Source organism: Passer montanus, unplaced genomic scaffold (genome assembly GCF_014805655.1).
Source record: "Passer montanus isolate IOZ18808 unplaced genomic scaffold, ASM1480565v1 scaffold97, whole genome shotgun sequence".
Lineage (NCBI taxonomy): Eukaryota > Metazoa > Chordata > Aves > Passeriformes > Passeridae > Passer > Passer montanus.
In genome coordinates, this window is record NW_024375145.1 from 832,627 (window position 1) to 854,926 (window position 22,300).

At 38.8% G+C, this 22,300-nt stretch overlaps 1 protein-coding gene across 1 annotated transcript in view; it reads left to right on the forward strand.

The window, feature by feature from the left end:
- Positions 1-22,300, forward strand: part of EDIL3 (EGF like repeats and discoidin domains 3) — a 242,251-nt gene that overhangs the window by 134,133 nt on the left and 85,818 nt on the right. The window lies entirely within an intron of this gene.

Consider the following 22,300-nt stretch of genomic DNA (forward strand, 5'->3'; position numbering starts at 1 on the left):
TAGACATTCCCTTCAAAACTGAGGGAATTTCAGAGACCAAGTCTGTCACACATTCAAGTAAAGCTTCTGATATAAAATGGAAACATTTGCAAAATGCATAATAAGTATCTATAGCTAAACAAGAAATAAAACAGTGTAATGTAGAAAAATACAAAAAAATATATTCAGGCTGGGGTTTCATCTCATCCTGTCCTCAGCAATGTTATTGGCAGAAATCAACAATTGTAGGAACAGGGCAAAAATATCTGTTATTAGCTCTGACATGTCTCTAGCCTCTGAAATTTGGACCACTGCTTTGTGGGGAAGTCATTAACAGAATTAACAGTCATTAATGGTTCTGTCCTGGGAACAATGTTACAGGAATTTTTTGCAATAACATTGACTATGGATGCACCATAAAGTTCTAAAGTTTCTAAAGTTCTTCATGTATGAAGACCAAAAATATCAAAATATCCTGAAGACCAAAAATATCAAAAATAGAATAAACTGCTTTGGCACAAAATGCAATGTACCTTGACATTTAGATATGACAGATTGTTGGGTTGTAAATACTGTAAAGATCAGAGCCTGTGTGTTTTAGTCAAACAGAAGATGTTAAAATTATGGTATTGTGGATAAAGCTATTATAGTTTCAATGTATATTATCATGAAAAGAAACAGGAAAGTATTTGGCATCTGGCTTTGGTAGTGTTGGGTTTTACATTCAGAATACCTGAAATACTGGGCTAATCCACATTGAAGAAAGGGAGCTTCTAGTGCAAGGAAAATCCTACTTCATGTACCAAAAAAAAAAAAAAAAAAAAAGAGGAGAGGTTTTACAAGTTGCATACCATAAAAAAGCTGAAAAATATTATTCTTTTTCCTGCATTCACATTGTGGATGTATGGGGGAGAACAGAGAGGAAAACAGGGTGGACCAATAACAACAAATGTTTATTTGAAGTGGCTTCAGTGAATTCCCAGATTTATACACAGCAGAAAAAAGATATGAGGCACCCAACATAATGTGCATGTAGTTCTAGAGAGGAATAAAAGATGAAGATTTACTTTGAGAATGTCACAGGTCTCTGTGGCTGCCTGAACGAATTTATTAAAAAAGAAAACAAACAAAACACAAAAAAACCAAGACCAAAATCCAAATTATTAAAGTGTTTTCAGAATTTGCTGGTGAAGAAATTCATGCATTTCCTTCTTAGGTGCAATTGAATTGCCATTTGGAATTCTCCCAGAAATCTCATCCATCTCTTCAGAGTTTATCCTTTCTGTATTTTGGCTGCAGCATGAGCACTGCTCACATAATAGATCACATAAATCCAATCTCCTGTTTTGCTGGAAATGGGGTAGTCAGAGCTATTACTTAAGTGATCATTGCATTTCCTGAACCATCATCTATTATTTTATATTCCTTTTTTTTTTTAAATAGATGTATATGTAATGATATATAAAAATAACTTTGTGTGTGAAGTTGCATATCTCATATATTAAACTGAATTAAGTTTTATGTATGTGCATATATAAGCCTAGACACACATTTCTGGTTTTGAAAGCATATAAGAGAAAGTACATATATGCAACAAAAAAATTGGAATTTTCCAGTTTATTGAAATAGTGGAAGAACTCTGCTGTTCTATTGCAAAATATGTTATCCACATTCTGTCTTTATGGGTCTTATTTTGAAGGATTCATACTGATGTAAATATAAATATATATAGTTTACCATCTCTGTAACTTGCACTATACCATTTTCTATAGCAGGGCTTGAAAATACTTTTTTTTTCCCATTAGAAGTTTGCTTATGTCATCACACTTAATTATGTAATTACAAGTAGTTATTACACATTCTAATTACACCATCAAAGTTTTACTCATATTTACAGTAATCATATAATTAAATACTGTTATGCTAATTACATAAATTACTGACTGCTGTCTCAGAATTACCTCACCATGCTCAAAGATTCCTGAGTCACACCACAGAATATGTAAAACATCTGAGATGTAGAATAAAAAAAAACCTGAAAAAGTGCATCAACAAGCTGCTTTTCCAGGATGCATTTCTAATAATTTATCTAGTTTGTTATAGCCTAAATATCACTGCTTTGCAGCAAGGATTTGTCATGTTACTCATCAGCCTCCTGTACTTCATGTCAGACTGCTTTTTATCTACACCACCACCTACTTTTTCCTTCTCTTTTAACTCCACCATTTGATTTCACCACAATTAACTCTTCTTAGCTAATCTCTTAAGTAATTCCCTTCCATTTTATCTCACGCGTAGCACTTTTCAGGTGTGAGACAACTGTTGTGCTGCACCCAAATTCTGGGAGCCTTGTGTGACACCCACCCCAAATCCTTCTGAGTAGTCCCAAAAGCCTCTGAAAGAACAGTGCAGCTAGTCTCAGCTGGCCTGGGAAGGAAAAGGTTGAAACTGAGTACAAAAATTACAATAAAATGAGATTTTAACTATATTTGGACCATCTTGACCATCTTTTGAACATGCTTCTGGCATTGATGAGATTCATTGTTTATATTCAGCGCCTGCCTTCCTTCCTTCCTTCCTTCGTTCCTTCCTTCCTTCCTTCGTTCCTTCCTTCCTTCCTTCGTTCCTTCCTTCCTTCCTTCGTTCCTTCCTTCCTTCCTTCGTTCCTTCCTTCCTTCCTTCGTTCCTTCCTTCCTTCCTTCGTTCCTTCCTTCCTTCCTTCGTTCCTTCCTTCCTTCCTTCGTTCCTTCCTTCCTTCCTTCGTTCCTTCCTTCCTTCCTTCGTTCCTTCCTTCCTTCCTTCGTTCCTTCCTTCCTTCCTTCGTTCCTTCCTTCCTTCCTTCGTTCCTTCCTTCCTTCCTTCGTTCCTTCCTTCCTTCCTTCGTTCCTTCCTTCCTTCCTTCGTTCCTTCCTTCCTTCCTTCTTTCTTTCTTTCTTTCTCTCTTTCTCTCTCTCTTTCTCTCTTTCTTTCTCTCTACCTTTCTCTTTCTATTTTTCTCTCTCTCATTAGCTATGGCTGTGTTTAGCAATTCATGCATAAATGTTATTTAAGCCAGCTGCTTCTCATTTCTGGAAAGCACAGGATGAGGCAAAATTAGGGTAAAGTGGAGTGTGAGAGCACTGACAGCCTCAAACCATATTCAGCCATTCTGGAATGAGCTTATCAGCCTGTTAAGAGACACTTCAGCAAACATCTGGTATTTACAGAATCCGCCTGCAGATGTTTAGCAAACACAGAATGGGAAGAAAGCACCTTTCCCCATCTTCTGAATGTAAAATTTAAGCTATATTAATCCCATATTACTTCCCAGATTTCTAAGGCCTTGGAATTTCCTTGATGCAGCTGCATCTCCTTCTGCGCTCCCACTCTCTGAACCAGTTTCTTGCTCTTGTGCTGAATTCAAGCTATCAATTATGATCATGTCCATTACAGCTTTCCATAGTCTTGGAGTGTCCATAAATAAAATACTGCTTCCAAGACAGTTTCTCCTGTGGTTGGAGGGTTTTTATGTTGGTTTTTTGAGGTTTTTATGTTGGTTTTTTGAGGTTTTTTTTTTACTCTGTGGATCACAACATTCTCTTGCAGACACTTTCATCAGTGTCAGGCTGTTTGCATTATTCACGCAAATCTGTATTGTTAAAAATCTCCCATGATCAGTGTGGGTGGAGAATTGCGGCAATACGTGAGCAGTTCCACAGGTGACTTTTTTGATCACTTTCCCTTCCATTTTAAAGCTTTTAATCAAGCAGATGGTACCAGGCAGTGGACAACTTACAATTCCACCACTGTGCACGTTCTTGCTACATGCCAAGAGTTGCTGCCATTAAAGCATATGGCACATTTTTCCCATGCTTTTTTCTTTAAATATCTGGATCAAAATAGTCACTACAAATATTTCTTTACATACACTGCAGCCCCTTCACCTCCTTTTCTGTGGATTCAACATGCCCATATGTAGGAGAAGTGCAATCAAAGCAAGTGCAGCAATTTATTTGTCTAGCATGTCAGAAATCCTGCTAAGCAGTGCACCTCCACCTTGTTTCCATTGATTTCCTCTGCTTTTATGGTTTAGTACACTGTTATGTTTCTACTGCTCTTGGTTGCCTCCTGCCTTCCTCTCTGTGGAAATCAAAGTGGCATTTTCTTTCCATTCACATGAAAATGCCTGTCTTTTTAACTTAAAAAATTATCTGAAGATCTGACAGATCTAGGCATAAAGAGATGTTCAAGACTCCTGCTTACATGCAGCCTTATACTCCCAGACTAGATGGCTTCATCCAAAGCACACTAATGCATTATGATTTTAGAATTTTCCTTCTCTCAAAATTAGACCTGGGGCATGACCCTGCAGCTTACATGATCTGTAGTATAGGAAAAACAACTTATGTTACAGTATCTTTTCTAATAGACCCTTATTCCCTTTCATGCCATCTGTATTTCACTTCTGTGTCCTCAAGGCAGAGTGTTGGGTACTTTTGGCTTCAGGTGCTTTTACTTTGAACTCCTCTGCTTGATGCTCACAGTCTTGGGTGAATTTTGGATATCTCTGTCTTACAGATCAAGCTCTGACCAGCCCTGGCCCAGCAGGGTCCAGGGTTGATAAAGCCTCCATGCTTAGTTTCAGACAAACCCTACTCAAAAAAGATATAAGGGCATAAAAAGTGCACAGACAAAATGAAACAATTTATGAAACATTAAAAAGCTGTGTTTTCTAGGGGAAGGCTTATTGCTGAGAAAAATTTTACCTTCCAGGAAATCTGTGTTCCCAAATGTGGATAGGAATCAGAATTTCACCACTTTCTGAAATCAATGTACATAGTTAGATGCTTTGTGGTGAACACAGCTCATGGAATTGACCTGTCAAAATTAAGCTGCTAGGAACTGAATGGCAAAGGAGATCCACTGGATTTATTTCCAGATTACCTGCTGGGGATCCTTGGTTTCAAGGCCTGAGATTCTTTGCTAAACTTCAGTAATGCCTTGGTTTGAAAAGACAGGAGTCTGCTGAGGAAGACAGGAGCTTCCCCTGAAATGGAAAATCTAAACCCCCTACCTCTGATTTATTATAATTTTGAAAATAAGGGACTCTCAGGCAAAGATACGGGGATGGGAATTAGGGAAGAAAAAATAAAATAAAAATGCAGTAATACAAAACATCCCTGCCAGAGTGAGCGCAGGAGCTGAGCCCTGTGGGTCAGGGGGTGGCACAGCCCCATCCCAGGGTGGCTCAGCCCTCCTGCAGTGCCAGCTGTGCTTCTGCTGGAGCAGGGATCCTGCACAAGGGGGGAGTTTTCCTCTGCAGCTCCAGGGCTGCTGGAGATGGGCCTGGTGCTCCTGTGGGAATGCAGGGCAGGAGAAAGCTGCTCCTCTGGGAATGCAGGGCAGGAGAAAGCTGCTCCTCTGGGAATGCAGGGCAGGAGAAAGCTGCTCCTCTGGGAATGCAGGGCAGGAGAAAGCTGCTCCTCTGGGAATGCAGGGCAGGAGAAAGCTGCTCCTCTGGGAATGCAGGGGGCAGAGGCTGCTGTGGGGTCCCAAATCTCAGATTGTATCCAGGTAGGAATGCTTGGCTCTGGCCTTGGCAGAGCATCTCCCCATGGGATGATGGAATTTGATCAGCCATGCAGGGACACTCAGTGGCCATGAACAGCAGATAATTAATAATTAATGGCCCATGAGCAGCAGAGATCTCCTGGAGGGAGGATTGGCTGTGGGAGAGATAAAGAAAACTGCCCCATGAACAGAGGATAACTGCCCCAGCTCTGACAGAGGGAAATGGAATTCACACCCCCATTTCAAACCTAAGTAAATACACCGAGCTTGCAGTGAGCCACTGTGAAACCCTTCACCTGCCAGGAGACAACACAATTTCCCTAAATTACTGATCATCATAAAAATCTCTGTCAATGACATTTAGGAGGGCACACTCTTCCCTACAGCTCAAAATATCAGTTTGACTAATTCTGAAATTAATGAAATGTGAAGTTTGAGTTTAAGCTTTTTCTTGATTGTTTTGAATGTGTGCCTGTTTCATGATCTCAAATACTAAACATATGTATTTGTTAAACATAAAGTCAGAAATCACTGAAATAAAAAGCTGGACAAATATACCAATGAAGGAGTGGCAAGGGGGAAAATATAAGGTGATTAATAAAGCAGATTAGTTCTTTGATCCAGTGAACTTCACAGGTATTGGGCTGGTACAAAGGAATGGCAGGGGAAAGAGCCTGGGCATGAAATCAAAGCTTAAACTAGTTAAAAAACATTGGTCAAACCGTGGTCTAATCAAGAAAGTAGAAGCTCTTCTTTAATTAATTTTTAAGGCAAGAGAAGAGTTTATTTAAAGTTTAATATTTTTCTTGCTTTGTTTCACTTCAGAGATCATAAAATTTAAAAGCTTGAGTTGTCAGCTTAGTGTCAGCAGAGGATAGACTGCAGAAAAATTTGGTAAATATGTGCATTCTTGCTAGTCGTTATTTAGATGACAAATTCAGGACTTCCATAGAAAAATTAAGGAAATTTTATAGATATGCATATATGTGTGTGCATATGTAGATGTATGTATATGAAATTATTACCAAAGAGAATTAATTTTTTAATGTCTTCAGGGTAGTTAATTTATCATTCCCATGATATCCTTGTGGATTTATGGGATTATGTGGGGTTAATCTCATACAAAAGGAATAATGGGGAAAAAAATTGTGCCTAAAAGAATTTTATCCATTTAATATCAAGTTAATAGTACTAGTGTGAGCTCCCTGGATTACAAAAATGTCTTGGAGCAGAAACATATACACTTTGAAAGTGCAAGAGGGAGAATTTTTACATGTCAAATGTGACTTCAGGCCACTTAATTCAACTCAACCTCAGTAATTTGTCCTTTTCTGAACATGCCATAAGAGCTCTTATGAAGCAAGAAGCATTTCAAAAGTTGAATTGTTCCTTGAAAGAGAAGCTAACATCAGTAACAAGAATTCTGCTTTATGCACGTCTTTAACTGTTTCAGCTAATCTTGAATGGAATACAATTTCTATATTTGCATTGGACAAAACCCCTCTTGAGCCTCTTGCTGAAAGTGATGATTTTTGCTGAATCTGCACCCCTCTGTGAATGTTGTCTGGCAGGCATTTCTGCCTTCATTTGGTATGAAAGTGCAAAGAGGCAGAAAATGTTATAGAAACGACAGAACACGTTGTTAACATTGAAATGTTCTCCCAGGCATTTCAGTGACCTAGTGAGAAATATTAATCAAACTCCAACATTTCTAAAACTTTCAAGCAAAGCTCCACCCTGGCCCTTCCACTGGGGACTCTCTCTGTCCAGGCACCCGTGCAGGGCACAGAGGTGTTTGCAGAACTGGGCTCAGCAGATCAGGATTGCAGTTCTCCCATTCAGCACAAAAGAGAAATGAGACTGATCTCTCCGTGTTTGATGTTGAAACAAAGTCCTCAGCCCTGTGCCCTCAGGTACATTTTCATCTTGCTGCACTGGCACTGTGAAGAAACATCTCCCTTTGAAAACTAATTTCTCAATATCGTGTTTTGATTAGGCAGGGGAGGATTCAATCCTTACCTGGCAGAAACTCGATGTAAAACACTCAGGCAAGCTCTGAAGGCCCAATAGGAATATTTTAAATGTGTAATTGTTTCTTTACTCCATGAGTCATCAAGTGCAATAATAGTTTTTTTGCTGTGTCAAAACCCACAATATTAACTCAACCCTGCATTCAACCCTATATTGTTGACTTTAGATTGGACCATCTTGTTGTGGCAACTTTCTTGCCGTGTTTTCTTACTTTAACTTGGGGATCTGCCTTTCTGAAGGGCTTTTGTCATTCTTGACTCAGTCACCCTCAGCAAACTGAGGATGGAGTCAGGGATTCCTTCTCCCTTTTTTCCTACTGAGGGAGCATGTGAATTTACCGTTTTACAGAATCTTAGACACTCACAAAGAGTAGAGGAGAAAAAAACCCCTCATCTCATAAACATGATCCACTGTTCCTTTGTTGGAAGAACTTTTATGTGCATTTTTATGTGTGGCAAAGCCTATGACAATGAATATTTCAGTATTTCTAAGCCTTAAAAGAAAAATTACAGCACTCCATTATTCTCAAAGTAGCCCCTATAGCTCTTAAGTTCCTGGTCTGGTCAATAATGCACATTCTTTTTTTATGTCCTCAAAGAAATGAAAAATAATTTGCAGGTAAGAAATTGGTACTATAAAAGAAGTAAAAGCTGGACTGTAGACTGTAGAAGGAAGCTCAAAACAAATCACAGGTTATTATGACCAGAAAAAGCCTCCTAAAAGTGTGGAATGAAAAACCACTAATGATTATAAACGTATGAAAAAGGGTATATATTAAATATAAACATATAAAGGTATATTAAATATAAAAAATTTACAGCTGCGGTCAGTTTAAAAGAGTTCCCAGCAGCCAAGTCACGGGAACATTTTGAAATACCTTATTTCAAGGCTTATTATATAAGATATTGGGTATTTATTTCCAAATAGATTGACTGTGGAGGGTGGCTTGCCATAAGAATTAGCCTGGTCTTGTTTGCTGCTACCCTTTGGTGGATACTGGAATCATCAATTTGAGTGAAATCATCTCCAGGGCTGTACAAACTCCTCAAAATGAAACTGTCTCGAGCTCTGCAGTAGTTAACAAGCCAGGCACAGAGTAGAATTACAAGTGAGCATGGCATAAACCTTGCAAAACTTGGAGGTTTGGAATCTGACTCACATTCTGGAGTTTCATTTAGTCTTGGAGCTCAAACCAAGCTGTGAAACATGAAAATCCATATGACCTACAGGGGGAAAAAAAAAATAATAAAAACCAGAACTCAGTTACACGAGCCCTAAATGAACTCAAATCTCCACTCTCAGCACAGCTCTCCCACCTGCAGCTTTCAGGAGGGAGAAGGAAATGAGAAATGTGGAGTGCTCAGCTTCCCACTGAGGGAAGATTTGCAGCTCCTGCTGCTCCGGACAGACGGACGGTCCGGCACGGCCACGGTGCCAGGCTCCGGTGCAGGGACCTGGCAGGGGATGCTGGGGGCTGGCAGCTGCTCCAGTCCCCAGCTGCCACCACTTCCATTTGTTCATTCCATCAGATGATCCCAGGGCTTGCAAGGGGATGAGCTGACGTGAAAGATTTGGTGGTGGCGCAATGGGGAGAGAGAAAGATTTCGTTTTCTTTTGGTCGTGGTGGTGTAAAGAGGGGCTCAGGAGGGTGAAAGAGAGTTTTTGGAATGAAGCAGAATGAAAACTTTAAATACTCACAAGTGTGATAGAGTGCCTTCTAAGAAGAGCTGACAGAATTAACTCTTAATTCAATTTTCCTTCGTATCTGTGACTGATTTCCTGTATTAATGCTGAATGTAATTTGGCCATCTCTTAGTTTCGTGCAGACAAAGATTTTCTTTACAGAAAATTTAATGTAAAACTTTCACCTTTTAAAACACATTAATATCCATTGCTGATCCAGCAAAATCTGATAGACTTCACCCATAAACATGATTTCTCTCCTGGCAAATCTGTATATTTGATAGCAACATTGCATGCCTTCACTGAAGATCAGTTTCTGTTTGTAATTTGCAATATTATATTTATTGTTATTCTAATAATATCAATTCCCATTTATGCTCCTGTCACTGAAACCTAATTTTGTAATTACATTCTTCCTGGTTTTTTACGAAATTCAATTTTACCCATCTGTGATGTGAGCTTTCATTGTAGATGTAGCACAGAAAGCAACAGTGCTGTAATTCATTACATCAAAGTTAGCAAAAGACAAATAATGCTGAGAAATGTACAACATTGAAAGCAAATTTGAATCTTCAAGCCCAGTCTCGGCAAAAAATATATTTATTTTTTTTTAATTCTGAAAAATTCCCTTGTTCTTCTGGATAGGAGCTTCCATACAAGGAAGCTGAATATTAATTTTATTGTTATTAATGAAACCTCTTCATCTTCTTTTCCTTATCTCCTGGTACCTCCACAATATCTTTCACGATGTCTTTTTTCCTTCCATCAAGTGGGAATTTGAGTGAGTTTCTCTCATTTTTAGACATAGGAAGATTTATTTTTTGTGATAGAAAAGGTCAGGTGGAAAATCCTCAAGAATTAAATTTCTTTCCCAAACTGCACAATGGATAAGTTCAGTTTCATCTCTGCTGAAGATGTGGTGGGTTTTCTACTGAGTTTTCTGCAAATGAAATGGGGCACAGGTCCTTTAAAAGCTGTGTTTAACTCTTAGACATAAATATATATCTGCTGGAAGTAAAATGGGATTTAATAATGAAGTGCAACATGATTGCCTTCTTTGTATATGTTACATTTCTCTAGAATTGATTTTAGATTGTTTTAAATATTGAAACACTATTTTTTAGGTTGGCTGTTAATGGTATTTAGTGATGGAGAGAGTGCTAACTTCAGAGATTTTCCACACTTTAAAAAAAAGTGGGGTGGGGGAAAGCCTTATTTTTAGTCACCAACTAGCCCAGCAAATAAAACTGCAAAAACCGAGGAGAAGCAGGACCAGTGGTTCCCCAAGACAAGTTACTGGGTGGAGAATTTGGGAAATTAGTGGCAAAGAAAGGTGGCAGAAGAGCAGTTTTTATCAACAGCAAAAACTACCTGCCCAGTGTGGCCATGTGTAAGAAATGTAATGCAGAGGAGTTTTTCCTTTTGGGAAAGCTGAGAGGCCACCATCCTCCTCTGTGGCTGGAGAAGGGAAAAGCAGATTCCAGTCTCTGATGCAACTGGGATTTTTTATGCACATTGGAGCACCTTCAGAAGCCAAGAATTCCCTGAACTCCGGCAGCTGGCGCATGGATAAATGAGATCTGATCAGACAGGGAAGGGATTTCCTTCTCTTGTGAGCAGACCCCAGCCTTGTTCCCTCAAGCTTTACAGCTCCTGAAAGGGAAATAAACCTGCAGCTCCAGCTGCCCCATTTCCCTGCAGCTCATTGGTATTCACAATTTTGGATGCAAGCAGGGACGGTGAAGAGACGTGGCAGCCAAGTGCTCACATCCCTCCCTGGATGCTGAGTTTTGCTGAGATTAGGTCTTCTCACAAAAAGCATCCTGGGAAACAAATGTCCCTGCTCTGTCAATTCCTGTAGCAGCTGAATTAGCAAAACAGCCCCCAATGTTGTAATGTTTGGGTCCCTGCAAACCCCAAAGGGACTGGAAGTCACAAGGAATTCTACAAAGTGAAACTTTCACAACAAAAATGTTAGGAAGTTTCTGGGGTCATATGAGAATTTTGCACTGGCAGTGAGGACATGGGGTGAGGAGCATATTGGGAATTTAAAACTACTTTTTTCTCTTTTTTTTACCTTAATTTTTTTTTCTTTTTTATAAATCATTCTGGATAACTAACAGCTTACTTTAGTGCTATTCTTATTTTTTTTAATCAAAAGAACCAAACAGGTTAGCCATGGTAGCAGCATGCAATTTTGCCTTGTGCAAATTTATATGCAATTTCCTAATACAGATATTACTGGCACAATAAGGTCTCCAGGCTCACATTCAGATGTCAGAGTTTAATGAATCAAGGAAAATTGGTGTATTTATCAATGTATTGCTGACAGGTAACTTCACATTTGCCTTTTCTTGTAACATTTATGAATAGTTGTTTTAACATAGATAGTAGTGAAAGCTGCAAGAGCAATTTATGCCTCTTCAAATGCCTTCAAAAAGCTTTTTGTAAGATTTGGTGATAAGATTTTCTCCACAATAAATTCAAATGTTTATATATATATTTTACTCTTAAAAATGCCAAATTATTTGGATTTTGGTGGCTACATGATGTTACCTAAACTCTTGAAATGTAAGCACCACAGTTATCTAATGGCTTCTTTGACCATGTTTATTTTAATTTCAGGGAAAAGGTTATTATTACTTAGTTTTTCAGCTGAGAAATACAGCCCTCTTCTTCGTAATCCTCTAACAAACTTTTTTTTTTCCTTGTGTAATATTAAATTATTAGATAATTAGATTTCCTACTGAACACCAAGTAAAAAGCCTATAAACAACATTAAAAGAATATGCTTCTGAAAAAGCAGCTTTTTAATATTTAGTTTCTGTTCTAATGGATGTATTCATAATGTATGCAGAGTGTTTTCTTGGAGAGTTTATTTTTAAATGTGCTACTGATATGAATAAAGAAAAGGGATTCTTAGCTAAACTTCACTACCATCACTACCGTGTTAGTGGTAAATTCTTAAAAATAAAAAAATCCTTCATATTAGGTCAGATATTCCACCAAAGGATGTGTCTCTGGCTGTGATCTTGACAATGTTGTAACAGGATATTAAAAGTGCACCCCTGGTCAGTTTCTTTAGTATCATCCTTGGACCTGCAGTGCCTGAATTTGTCCAGTTCCTTTTTGAACCCTTGGGTGCTGCATCTTCTGGAAGGCTCCAGAAGATCACAGATCACAATCCACCATGCCAAGGAAGACTTCTACCTTTTTTTTCTTTTTTTTTTTTTAAGCAAGCTAAGCTGATTTCTTGTGAATTTCAGTGAGTGCTCCCCAATTTCAGTAATGTCAAGGTGACAAGCAGCACTGTATTCATCTTGCCAATGTTTATGTAAAGTTGCATCCCTCCTCATTCTCCAGTCCTGTGTTCTTTGCAGCTGTAATGGCCATTTCCCAGTTCAACACAGTGCAGCCACATTTTAGGGAATTTGTCTCTTCCCTCTGAGTACATTGGGGTTTATCTGTCACCCTTTTGGCCATTCACTCAGTTTTTCACGTCCTTCTGGAGCTGCTCATCATCAGAGTGGCATTTGATCCAGACAGCTTCAAATTGGGCAATTTCCCCATTCACAATTTCCTCCAGGTCGCTGATGAGTAAAGCTCACTCCAGCAATGACCCTCAGGGAATGCCACTGGTAACATTTTCTCCTGAAAAGACATTTTCTGTTCTGTAATTAGACTTCTGGCCATAGCAGGGCTATTTCACCACTCCCTGGAAATATCTTTTCATGTGGAACCTCATCAAGTGCCTCCTGAAAATCCAAGTGTGATGTTTCCACTGTATTTCCTTTACCCCTGTGCATATCATCTATATTAAAGGACTACAACAACTGAAGCAGAACTGCCATTTGCAGGGGGAATATTGGCTCTTTTCCACACCTTTTTTTAGGTCCCTTGTGATCTTAATTACAGAACTATCTATCAGTAAACCTATGTAGTTCCTGAATCTTTTTTGGCCCAATTCTTAAAAACACTGTGCCATGAAATCACTTCACCACTAGAAAAAGTGGTGTAAAAAAGATCCTGAAAGAAGCCTGAAATTATTTCTGCTTACTTTTTTTTTAATCTCAGACTACCCAAGAGTTGACTAACTTTATTTTCAGTCTGAGTCCTCAGCATGGAGTCTGTAGAGCACATAAAGGCCCGAAGTTAATTTTATGACCTTATTATAAAAATATGAAAGAGTGCTTGATAATGGAAGCGTATGACAGTCGCACGGCAATAATGGCACTCTTGAGAAGTAGAAAGTAACATTCATTTTCTTTTTATTTGATTAGTCCTGATGGCCACTGCTTACACACATGGACTGTGCTGGCCACGGTGGTAAGAGAATAATACACTGCTTTTGGGGGAGATGCTACATCAGCATGAAAAGGGTTTAATCTCTTTGGACACATCAGGAAATAGGTGGCAATTCTTCCCATTACTGTCTGAAAAGCTGTCTTCTGCTGCGTGGAACATAACTAATCACCTCATTTTCAAGTCACTTCCTGCAGACCTGAAGCTCAACACAGCACCCTTTGAAAAGTTTTGCTTGTCTGAAAGTGTCTGTGTGCTCGTTAGCTGCTGCTGATGCAAATGGGTGAAGATGTTGCCTTTGACGTGCATTATTTTATGTGAAGGCATAAAACAAGATTAATCATGCCCTGCACCTCAGTGCTGCAGTACCACACTGTCTGCTAACATCCTTGGGAGTCACACTTCAGGAATCAGAGTAATAATAATTACAGTGTTAATAGGTCAAGGAAATCCATTTTGTTTTGTTTTAAATCTGTGGAGCCAACTTATCGAGATAAATGTCTTCCGTTAATCAGATTTCAGAGGTGAATAGCTTTATAGAATTACCACATCCAGGAATGTGAAAATGTGCTGTTTCATGGTGTAGTTAGCAGTCACCTTGAAGTTACAAAGCCTGTGACTTCTTTTTTATCTAGACAGAAGTAAAATCTGACATAATCACTAGCACTGCATGTTCTCCATGTCTACTGGAGTGCAAAAAAAAACCAAAAAAGGTGTTTGTAAATTATATTTTGCCATTTCATTTGCACTGTGATTGACTAGAAAGAGGAACACATGATTTGCTTGCTGCCTTGTCCCGGTGGAAATGCTGATTAAATTCCTGCAATGGGAGTGAAAACATTGATTTGGTCGTGCCCGTAGGATGAGTCCTCAGAACAATTAACACGAGTCATTACAACACAGCTGCTCAATATCTCTCAGATCACAACACTGAATTGTGGAAAAAAAAACCCACTTGAGCAACCAGGACTGAGCAAACATTTTGATCAGCTGCAGAATGATTGAAATACCCAGTGGCTAAAATGTGCAGAGCTGAGCTGTCTTGTGGTCATGAGGATTCTCCAAACACCAGCCCATAAAATGAGACACTGAATACTCAACCCCAAAGCAGCACCAAAATGCTGAAACTAAAGATTTTTAGTTTTTTGGTAATCATCTGATTAGCTAAATCAGATTTATAGCTCACATGGCTGTGGTATTATACCATCTCCTTTGGGGAATAGTGATTTCAAATTAATTTTAGAGATATGCAGAGTTTTAAAAATTTTTAAGTTACATGCACAGGTCTTGTACAACTTGGAATTAATTCCAAGTGAAAACCTGCCTCTGTGTAGGAGGGCTTAGGTTTTGCTTGTGTTTAAAAGTGATGTTTTGAGAGGAAGCATAAGAAGCAATAGCTGCTTATTTAATAGCAATAGTGGGGGGAAAAAAACATGTCATGGACTCAGGAGCAGATGAGATGGCACTGAGAATATGCTTGGCAAAAAAAAAAAAAAAGATTAAACATTTTAAAAATTGTAAAAAAATTAAAAAAAGGTGGGAAATGCATTTCAAAAAAGGAGTATTTAGGAATATACCTTTTGTGTCTGCGTAACCTCCAGCTGCACTGGTACACTGCAATGAGTGCTGCTGGACCACTGCAGCCCAGCCATGAATCAATTAATGGGATGATGAGCTGGGATGGATGATTGTCCTTCACACAAAGTGTGTGCTCTGTGCAAGCAGGACTGAAGTCAAACTGAACTTACAAAGCCAAACCAGTGCTTCAAATAGCTTCAGGTTTGAGCTCCTCTTCAGTCTGTCGTGGTGTGAGCTCACACATATGGTCTGCACACACTTGCAGAGGCAGCAGCTTCTGGTAAAATAAAAAGTCTCCTTGGTCTTCTACTTTCCCCTGGAAATGAAGATATAATTCCTAAAATTAGAACTTCTACTTTTTTAAAAATATGCTGATTGTCCATACAGCTACCAGGAAAAAATTGATTTGGTATAGGAAAAAGAATTTTTGTTTGTCAGCTATCATTCTAAAAGGCTGGGACTGGTTGGAACCAAAATACTTTCATATCTAAATTTAGTTTTTAAAAATTGGAACTGCAAGCACATTATGAAACTGTACTATATTTTTTGTGTGTGTGTGTTATTATTTCATGCAAAACTGCATAGCACTAGATATAGTCAAGTACTTCAGGGACAAATCTTCACCTACTTTAAATAGGAAAAGTAAAGATGTTGTTCCAAAATCAAGACAAAAATGTCAGATTATTCCTTCTTGGGAAGGAATCCTCTGGCCTGGTTTGTTGCCAGGAATTTCCCCTCTGTCAGCATTGATTTGAAAAGAACTAGAACTGCAGCAATTAGGAACCAGAACATCTCAGACAGGATGAGATTGGCAGGGCCAGCCACTCCAGACACCCTCCTTGAGCAGGGACAGCTCAAGGATCCTGCCCAGGCCTGTGTCCACTCGGGATTTTAGTGTCCCCAAAGACAGATTTCCACAGCCTCTTGTACAGCCTGGTGCAGTGTTTGACCATTCCCAAAAAACTCCCAAACTCCCAAACACTCCCGAGTTAAAAACTCCCAAACACTACCAAGAAAAACCCATCAAAAACAAAACAAAACAAAACTAAACAAAACTAAACTAAAATAAGAAAAACACAAACAACAACAAAAAAAACCACAAAACCAAAAACAACAACAAAAACATCCCAAAAAAAATAAAAACAAACCCCAACTACATCAACAAAAACACAAGACTAAAAGTACCACAAAAAAAGCCCAATCAAACAAAGAAACAAAACGCCACCAAACAAACTAAAATCACACACTGAAATGTAAAACCAACTCCATTTTCTTGTGTTCAAATGGCATTTCGTGTTTTAAAACTTGGTATTAAAATTTCACATTTTAAACCTCGGTGTTCACTCCCTCCCACAAGACATTTTTTCACATGGATAAGATCCCCCTGAACCTTCCCTTCTCCAGGCTGAGCATTTCCAGCTCTGTCAGTGTCTCCTTGCAGGTCAGATGCTCCATCCCTGCCAGTTCCAAAGTCACATCCACCTTTTTTTTTATCATCTTTGTCAAAAAGAAAACCAAAGTCTGGAATGTTGGGGTTTTTTTTGTTGTGTTCATCCATCTCCTCCACAGCACTCCTTCTTCAAAGACATCTTTTTATAAAGCACAGGTATGTTTACTGCCTAGTTATCTCTAGCTCTGCAGAAAAACAGATCAGCATATATTTTTAAAGCAATGTCTTTTCAGTGTTTTTAAAATTCATTGCATTAATTTCACTTAATTGTATCCCCCTAAACTTAGTGCCCCCTAGGCACTAAGTTGTAATAATGCTCTAGGTTTGTTCTTGGTCAGTAGACAGAGAAAAAAATAATTACATCTATCTTGAATGCTTTCTTAATAGATGATGAAGTGATGAAAACTGTGGTTTAGGCTTGCCTGTTTCCTCCCACAAATGACAAATAGAGCCTAAGCAGCTACTCTGGGGTAGATACTGAATTTTCAGATGTCTGAAGTTGAGTCACATGAATTGCATTCCCTATGTTTGCTTTTTTTGGTTAGACATTTCTCTAAACAATTCAGAATAATGCCCCTTTTATGCTTAAATAGATGTTGATAAGGAAAAATAATGGGATATAAAGAAAAATAAGGGGATATTCAGAAAATCTGACTGTTGATATTTATGCTTAAAATACACCACGGAGTCACAAATTAAACATCTCATTTTACTGCACATCTATACTAATAAAATAATTCTTCTGCATATATGTATAAAACCAGAAGTTTCTGAATCTACATTCTGATTTTTTTTTCCCACCCTAATAAAAGTGCACGACCTTTAAATTAATTCTGTCTTTTTAACAGGGCTTCAAGCCCTGATCTGTAAAGCTGCTTTACACGGATATAAAGTTATATCCACACCAAATGGCTTCTGGGAGCAAGATCTAAATTAAGATATCTGAGTTTCCAGTTATTAAGATGTGGGATGGGTTATAGAAGAAGATGGAAACAGCTTAGAGACCATAAGGGCCGTTTCTGTGTAGCCAGATTTAAATTACTGTCCTTTGCATGCAGTTTGTGTCCAGTACAGTGAATACAGCTCATATTTAGCATATCACCTCAGCAGTATATTGTAGAATATTCCCATCCTTTTACTTCTTTCTGAAGAACATGTACCCCATTGTAATGCAGAATTCATGAGTGCCAAAATGTAGTTTTCAAACTATTCCAACGAATCCCTCTTATAACAATTTCAATGGACACATCTTGTAACAAGCAACACTGTCACTTCTAGGAGCAGTTGCTGTTCTTCTGGAGGGGGGAATAAAAACAATGCCAAAACCACAAAAGGCAGAGAGAACATCTCCAGGCAGCAGAATAAGAACTGCTTCTTGAAAAGCACACAGTCCTCTCCTGGCAAATGAACACGCTCGTTGTCAAGCCAGCTGGCAGGAATGCTAATTACCCTGGTGCTGGGATCCCACTGATTCCTATTGTAGGCCTGCTAGAAAAATGCAGATTGTCTTTCAGTGTGACTCTATCTTGTCATTGCAGTTTCACTTGCAAGAGAACCTTTGGGTTTGGTTTTTGGTTTTTTTTTTCAAAGTTGGTTTTTGCAACAGGCAGACTTAAAGTGTGGTTGTTAACTACATACATGTATATGTCATGAGCTGCCTTCAAATTGGCAATAGTTGTAGTTGGTTATCAAAATTATTAACTTTTATAGTAGAAATATTGCATTGTGACCCCCCCCAAAAAAAAAAAGATCCTTTGGAGTGAATTTAAGGATAATAGAAAATACACTGCAATATAATTCAATTGGCCCACAGGTAGGGTTTTGTTTGTGCTGCACATTCCACAAACAAAACAAAACAAAACAACAAAACAAACAAACAAAAAAAAACCCACAAAAACTACATGCCAATAAAGATGCATGAATGCAAATATAAAGCCTAGAAACTGTGAAAGAAGTCTGCAGTTGTCAGAACAGTGTCTAATTAGCAAATTTCCTTAAAACAGTTTTCTTGTATTGTTAAAAAAAATATTTCTATCACTACCTGAGAAGAGGAGAAATGCATGGATTGTGCAGGGGCCAGCAGCAGCAAATAAAGATTATTTTTAAGTGCAACTTAGTTCCCAATTTTGCTTGTAAATGCCTAAGTTATGTTTAAATTGTGCATTGGCTTTAAGCCTTTGCCGCAACCATTTGCAACAGTTAGAAATGAAGTAGTTAATTAATTAATAAATAATCCACCACAGAAGAAATCTCCTCCACCCACATCTTCCTGAATCCAGGTCCAACAAAAAAACATTGGGATTGGTAAAAAGAACTCAGAACCATGTATTCTTCCATGTCACTGCACCCTAAGTTAAAATAGTAACAATTAATTGCTGTTATGTGGCAAGGGCTATGGCTTATTTGTCTGCCATCTCTTAGACGTGTGACAGTTATTTTATTTGAAAGTTACTATGAATTTACTTTCTTTATTATAAATGTAGTTTAATTCTTGTGAGCTAGGTTTGGTGGGTTTTTTTCAGTGTTGCACCATAATCTATTTTATTTGGATTAATTTTAGTGGTATTTAAGTGGCTGTGAGTTATGTCGATGGTTAATGTCAACACTCAGACATGGTAGAAATGTTATTTTTCACAGTGTCAGTTTGAAAGGTAAAAATAATTTTTCACATAAAGATTAATTTATTTCTACATGAGAGCTCAACAGAGTTTGAGATACTAAAGGCCTTACTGCAATATAATATTTTTTCCCAAAATCCCAGATTTGCTGTTTGAGAACAAAATAAAACAAAAGTAATGCTCATCAGTGAACTGTTAAATGCTGTAACTTAAATAAGTGGTATAAACTCAGGATCACACAGACTCACAGAATCACCATATTGGAAGAGACCTATAAGATCATTTATATCATTTATCCAACCCAGCCCCAACATCTCAAGTAAAGCATGGCACTGAGTGCCACATCCAGGCTTGGTTAAACACATCCAGGGATGGTGACTGCACCACCACTGCAGACCAATCCAGTACTTCATCACTCTTTCTGTAAAAAACATTTTCCTAATATCCAACTTATATTTCCCTTGGTACAGCTGGAGGCTGTGTGCTCTGGTTCTGTCAGTGCTGCCTGGAGAAAGAGCCCAGCCCCAGCTGAGCACAGGCACCTTTCAGGAGTTGTAGAGTGACAAGGTCATCATCCCCCTGGGGTGGGTCCCATCTGGCCTCATGGATTTATGAACATCCAAGCAGCTCAGCAGTTCTCTGACTGCCTCCTCCTGGATAACGGGGGGCCCATTCTGCTCCCTGACACCATCTACCAGCCCAGGAGGAGAGTTGTCCCGAGGACAAGCCATCTTCCCACCAGAGACTGAGGCAAAGAGGGCATTAAGCATTTCCACGTTTTCCTCATCTGCCTTACTAAGTTCCCCTCTGCATCCACTAGAGAACAAACGTTGTTCTTACCCTTCCTTTTGCCATCAATATGTTTGCAAAAAACATCTTTTCTTCTCCTTTAAAAAAGTCGCCAAATTAAGCTCAAACTGAGATTTGGCGTCCTTATTTTTTTTTCCTACATGCCCTAGCAACACACTTAAATACTTCCTGAGAGACCTGACCCTCCTTCCAATGATACATCCTCTTTTTATTCCTAAATTCCTTTGAGACCTCATTGCCCATCCAGGCTGGACAATCCAGTTTGCCTTGTCAACTCATCTTTGGGCACACAGGGTCAGTCTGTTCCTGTGCCCTCAAGATCTCTTCTTTGAAGCACACCCAACTTTCCTGAACATAAAAACTTTGTTTTTAAGGGCTGCTTCCCATGGAACTCTCTGATTAAGTGTCCTAAACAAAGTCTGCCCTCCAGAAGTCCGGTGTAAAAGTCTTATTGATGTTTCCCCTGATTTCACTAAATATTGAGAACTCTATAAATTCATGATCACTGTGCCCCAAGTGGCCTCCATCTACCACATCTCCCACCAGTGCATCTCTATTTACAGACAACAGGTCCAACATCAATCCCTTGCCTGCTGGGCTCACTTACCAGCTGCAACAAAAAGTTGTCCTCCACACACACTAAAAATTTCCTGGACTGCCTCTTTTTGCTGTATTAAGTTCCCAGCAGATATCTGGTAGGTTAAAATCACCTACAAGAGCAAGGACTGATGATCCTGAAATATTCTCTAGCTGCCTATAGAATGAGTTGTCCCTCTCTTCTTCATTTTGGGGGTTGATAACAGACTCCCAGTGGGATGTCAGCCTTGTTGGTCTTTCCCCTAATTCTTACCCACATTCAACTTCATCATCATTAGTTTCAATTTCCCTGACATCAAAACCTCCCTAATCTAAAGGACCACCCCTCCACTTCTCCTCCCTTTCCTGTCCTCCCCTTCTCAGAGGAAGTATTTTGTGTTTGGTAGTTAAATAAGCATTGCAGTCAAGGTTCAGCCAATCATTTTCCTGAGTTCTACACTCTGCCATGGAGTTTGGGTTGTGCCTTCAGCTCTCCAGTAACCCATATGGTTGTTCTAGGAGTATGTTTTTGTTCATGTTCATAGAATCAGGACCCAAAAAAATCTGGAATAAGAAAGATCCAAGTTGTACTAATAAAACACCAAATGGGATTGTTGAATATTCACTGCCAGAGCTTGCAAAAATAAAAAAAAATTATTCAGGAATGGGAATGGTGCTGCTGCAACGTAGTTGGCATTTCTTTGGATATACACTTTTCCAGATAGTTTGATGCTATGGTTTTCTCAGCTAGGGATACACAAATCTGCATTCTGAAATTCTTCCCAGCCCAATTCCACTAAAATCACTTGGAACATGCCAAGGGATGATGTCAGTATTTTTAATTTGATGGAGTTCAACACAAGCACAGTCCCCTTATGGAGATATACTAAAAAATAAAAAAAAAATCTTATTTTTTTTCTTTAAAAGTCTGTTTGCACCTTTTCAGATATGAGGTTTTAGATGTACCCTTGCTTCTGAGCATAGGAATAACAATGCTTGGTCTGGTGACAACCCATTGGCTGTGTTTCAGACAGTGACCAGAAGTGAACTATTGATGACTGAGTGCAGGAAAAGGGAAAAGCACCAAGAAATGGTTGTCCCAGTGTATTTTCCAAGCTTCAAGGAGACTTCAGTTAAAGGATCTTCCTGAATCAGAAGTTGTATCTTCCTTTAATTTTACTGCTTTTGAATAGGTCCCTTCTTCAACTTTTTTCTCTGTTGCAGTTGCCCAGCATTAAGCCATGAATAAATGGGTTTTGATGTGAATTTTGCAATCCTTTTCATCCTACTCAAGGAGCAGAATGGAGGAAATACCAGACTAGAACTAAGAAAACCAGTCCCGAATAACCAACCTCCATTTCAATCACAACTTTATATAGAAAAAGACATAATCTGCTTGAATTCAATGCTGTCTCCATATGCTCCTGTGCTATGCTGGAAGCAAAATTTTTTTGCACACTTGCTCAAGGTAGGAAATCTCTCTGAATATTCATCAGAGGGATGAGAATCCCTGCCTGGGGACTGCAGTGTGGAAAATTGCTCATAGGCAGGGAGTGGAAATCTCTGTGTGGAAGAGCAAAAAGAAGTAGGCAGAAGCCTAGATTACATGTGTGTAATCTGTGCAAACACCAGCATTAATTAATGCAATGTCAGTGATCATCTGTAACCCCATTGTCCAGTGGTAAAGTTGGCATTTGGGGACTGTCCCATCACATGATGGGGT